This window comes from Trachymyrmex septentrionalis, unplaced genomic scaffold (assembly GCF_001594115.1).
Source record: "Trachymyrmex septentrionalis isolate Tsep2-gDNA-1 unplaced genomic scaffold, Tsep1.0 scaffold64, whole genome shotgun sequence".
Taxonomy (NCBI): domain Eukaryota; kingdom Metazoa; phylum Arthropoda; class Insecta; order Hymenoptera; family Formicidae; genus Trachymyrmex; species Trachymyrmex septentrionalis.
In genome coordinates, this window is record NW_017305821.1 from 95595 (window position 1) to 100914 (window position 5320).

A 5320-nucleotide genomic window follows, 5' to 3' on the forward strand; every position below is an offset into this window, starting at 1 on the left:
ATGGAGAGTTTTATACACTTATCTTGTTTTATTCTTAATAATTATATATAGTATTGGGTGGATCCATATATTCGTTCGGTTTATAACACAAACAAAACTAATGCCAATGAAACCAAATGAAAACCAATGAAAAGAGCGGACTGTCACCTTTCCAAAACATGTTTGGATTGCCCGATTAGGCAACCAGAACCGGAGATATTTGGAAAAAATTTGCACAACAACCGAACGAATATATGGATCCATCCAATATTAACATTTAATAGTGTGATTATATTTTAGTTATCATTTTTGTAATAATCTATAACAATATTCTGTTTCTTATTTCAGAGCGAAGACAGCAAGGATGATAATCTAAATAGACAAGGCTCATTCAGGAAGCTTGTACCAGGAAGCAATCATGGAGATTCTCCATTGGGAATGTCTGCGAAAATGATTGATAGATCAATTGTGTGGCAAATCAACAAACAACGTGCTATTTTCTCACAGGAATACAACATTTTGTCTGAGTAGTAAGTTTAGTAATGTTATCAGATGTGTATGAAAAGATAGTTGATTTTTTATGATATTTTTTAGCAATATATGATGTTCTCAAGATTTAAAGGGGATTTATATGATACCATCTGCTTTGAACGCTTTATGTAAGTATTGCTAAAGATTATATAAGTTGTATAAGTTTAGTGTATCCGAAATTTGGCATGCAATTTTCTGTGATAACTTTAACCTGTGATATTAATGTTTCGAAACAAGAATTAATATTATATTATTCTATAACTTGCATGTCAAAGAACAAATACCCTTTCTTTTTCCTTTTCTTGTTTGCATATTATGTTTCTTTCTATTGAAATGTTAGTATGTTTTTGATAGGTGTAAACCTATTTTATAGGTCTTGCTCTTCCCGATTACGACTTGTATAATGGTTCTGATGTAAATATATCTATACTACATATATCTTTTGCCTATTTTACTTTAATGTAGTTAAACTAGCGATTGTAAAAAGTTCTAATACTTTATCTTCACATTTTGTAACAGTATGATTTGATGTACAGTTCAGGCAAGGAATCTACAAAGACGGAGTTTTTAGATTCACCATTACACTGCCTCCTAACTTTCCACTTAGAGATTGTTCTGTAAGAATACTGACTCGCAGATAATCAACTTTACATATAGTTTTTTTCATTCAAATGTGTTTTAGAAAGTTGTGAAACTCAAATATTTCATCCATTAATAAATCCAGGAAGTGGAGAATTGTGCACATCATGGGGCTTCTCTGAATGGAGAAGAAATAACAGAATTTTACAATTACTCGTAGATCCTATAGTTGTCTGTTTTATTGACTCAATAGGACTACGTATCATTGATATATCACTACATACTACTACAATAATATCGCACTATGTGCAAATTTTTGTAACGCATTTTCATATTACTGACTAAATATAATTTTAAGGCTGACAGTCATAGTCAGTTCTTATTTTAAGATTGTCTTAAATAAATTCTTAAGATACTGTACGACAGTTCTAGACGCTATATTGGACTAAGAAATGATAAAGATTTCAAAAAATTTTTTCCATTCTTGATATAAACACAGTGTATAAATTCCAACTCATAGACACATATTAGTGTGTATACTTTAATTCTTTTCAAATTCATAAAAAAAATTGACATAAAAATTATTGCATTTAGTTGATAAAATAGACGACTATGAAATCTTATATCTTAAATAATACATAGTTAAATAATACAAGTTTTCTAAATGTAATTAATATTGAAATTAAGACGAAATGAAAAAAAAATTGAAGAAAAATAGAGAAGAATATATCTGGAACATCTTTCTTAATATTTTTATACGAATTAATTGAAACTTTCAGAAATATTAAGAAAGTCTACTTTTTTTTAGAATTTTTTGTTTAAGTACGTGAATTGTGAAATATCCTAAAAAATTTCCCTAAGATTTCTTATTTAATTTTTAATTTCTGAAAAAATATTTTAAATTTTTCAGATTTTTTATCAGAAATTATAAAATAAGAAATCTTTGAATATTTAAGAATTTACAGAAAGAAAATATTCTATATCTAAAAGATGTAGTAAAAATATTCTTAGCACTTCTGAAGATATTTCGGAGATATTCGGAAAAAATTTGCACAACAACCGAACGAATATATGGATCCACCTAATAAAAAGTTATAAAATTATTCAGAAATTGGAAAAATTCTGAAATTTATATAAAGAAATTCTATTTAATAAATCTTTTAATGATACAATGTTTATTAATGAGTCTTTAAATGATAATTTTCATTTCACATGTCCTATAGTGGAAATAAAAGTTATTGAATTTTAAGCTCAAAATTGAATATTTAAACAGATTAATTTAGCGAATTTTGTCTCATAATACGCGTCTGCATAAAAATGGAATTATGAAAATATGTTTTTTATGCAGATTTTCAGCTCGTTTTTACCAAATTACTAGCATGTAAGTATATTTTAAAGTCTATAATTACATTAATTACTAACAATTATGGAGATTTTGAATACACTTCAAACTTTTCAATCATATATTGTTAATTTAAGGTTTAATTTAGTAAAAACGAGCTAGAGGCCCTCCACCACCCTCGTCGATTTTATCGTCGGTCCTCTTTTCTTTATACCATAAATATACTCACCCGTAAAAAAAACGAGTTACTAATAAATTTAGTACTCCATTTTTTCAGGTAAGTATATTTTAAATTTATTTTTTATTTTAAGTCTAATTATTTTATTGTATTTTGCTAATCATATTGCATTATGATTTGCGAAATACAATAAAATAATTAGCAATCATATTGCAATCATAACTTTTTAAATATTATCTTTTATTATAATTTTTTATATATTATCAATAATACAATAATAATTCTTTATAATATAATTATAAATACTGTTCGAAATATAATAAAAATTATATTATAGAAGCATAATTTATAAAATTAGTAATGCGGAATTACGAAAACGTCGAAAATACGATAACACAAATTTTTCTAAACCAACATTTAACGAATTATTGATAAAAGCGGAATAAAATACTAACAATTAAATTGCAATTAGATTCACTATTAATTATCAATCTTCTGATTGTAAAACTTATTAATATCGCGATAAAAAGTCATTAATATATTTACAACAGCACTTTTATAGCATTCAAGATAACTATATATATTATCAACTATATATATTATACCAATAATTTGATCACATTCCTCCGCCTTATAATACGATACGCTGGCTAATATTCGATACAAAGAAGAACAATCTTCGGAGAATGAACTTAATGTATAAAGAATAATTAAGTAATAAAGAATATGAAGTATCTTAATGTAAGAATTTAGGTAATTAGAGAATAGTAGGGATTTTTAATTAGTTGTGCTTTGGCTCAGGTTAAAAGGAGAAAGATATTAATAAATATCCAGTAGGTAAGTTCAGGTAAGTGAATATAACAGTCGAGGAAGAGTTAAAGTATTTTGATTTAATAAGAGGAAGGGTATAAAGGATTAAAATTGGTATTAAAAGAGCGATAACTCCTCCTAGTTTATTGGGAATGGATCGAAGAATGGCATAAGCAAATAGAAAATATCATTCAGGTTGGATATGAGTGGGGGTTACTAGGGGATTTGCTAAAGTAAAGTTATCTGGATCTCTAAATACTCGTATATAATATATGGGTATTGTATAATAATGATTAAAAATAAAAAGGTAGTAATAGTGAAGCCTATAATATTGTATCTTTTAAAGTAAAATAAGGGTGGAAAGGTATTTTATATAGGTCTTTGTTAATTCCTAGTGGATTTGAAGATCCTGTAGAGTGTAAAAAGATTAGGTGGATAAAAATAAATAAAATAATAATAAATGGGAGAATAAAATAAAAAGAAAAAAATCGGTTTAAGGTTCAGTTATTGATTGAAGATCCTCCTCAGATTCATATAACTAATATGTTTCCAATATAGGGGATGGTTGAAATAAGATTTTGTAATTACTGTTGCTCCTCAAAAAGACATTTGACCTCAAGGAAGAACATATCCTAGGAATGCTGTTAATATAGATAAGAAGAAAATTGAAACTCTAGAGATTCAGGTGTTAATTAGGTTGAATGAGTTATAGTAAATATTTCGTCTAATGCATATATATGAAGATAAAAAAAAGAGGCCCCATTTATATGGATATTATGTATTATTTATCCGTTAGAGACATTTTAAATGATGTGAATAATTCTGTTAAAAGCAATATTGATATTAGGACAATAGTGTATGGATAGAAATAACCTCTAATAATTTGTATTATAAGGAAAAGGCCTAAAAGGGATCCAAAATTTCATCAATAAGAGATGTTGGAGGCGGATGGTAGGTTTATAAAGTGTTTGATTATTTTATTTACTATATTCATATAAAAAGGGAGGAGATGAAAGTTAATGTATATGTTGAAAGAATACAATTTAATAAAAGTAAAAGTGGTTTTTCTTAAATATATTAATATAAATAAAGTAAATAATATATTATAGGATTAGGATAAAATATTAAAAATATAGGAAATAATTGGTATTGGTATGATTGTATGTAAGGGCGGGGTGTTAGTTTAGTTGATTTTACGTAATGGGGCGTATTTAATTGAGTATGTTTTGATGATTAAAAATATTGCTAATAAAAGGAAGATTATGCAAATTAGAGTAGTGTTGTTGTAAGGATAAATGTATATACTTGAGATATTTTCAAAAATTTGTTTATTTAATAGAAAAATTATGATTAAAAAAATTAGAGTTTAAAAAGGATGAGTGAAAGTGTGTGTTAAATTTTATTATTATCATGAATATGAATATATTTATAAAAAATTAGAAGGAGGGTAGATTTAATGATAAAATTATTTTTTATGTTGGAGATTAAACTAGTAAAATATAAGAAAATAATAAGGAGTCCTCTAATTAAGGTTAGAAATATAATAATTGAATATATATAGTTTTTTGATCAGAATGATATTATTGTAAAAATTAATAAGGAATGAATGATTAGAAGTATAATTATAGATCTAATATTAAAATAATTTGTTAAAATTAAGAATATAATTAAGAATATTGTGAATAAAAAAATAATAGATTATGTTAGATATTTTGTTCATAATCATATAGGTAGGGGAGAAGAAGGGAAAGGGAAGGTTTTTAAGATTTAAAAAATTTAGAAGAAGAGGGAGGTAGTTGGAGATTATTGGAGAGTGAAGAGGGCAAGAAATAGTTTAATTGAGAATATTAATTTTGGAGATTAAAGGAGTATATATATATAAATATATATATATATATAGA

The 5320-nt window shown here is 25.7% G+C and overlaps 1 pseudogene; it reads left to right on the forward strand.

Moving 5' to 3' along the window:
• Nucleotides 1-4326, forward strand: part of LOC108753076 — a 45512-nt pseudogene extending 41186 nt beyond the window's left edge.
• Nucleotides 4327-5320: the final 994 nt, after the last annotated feature.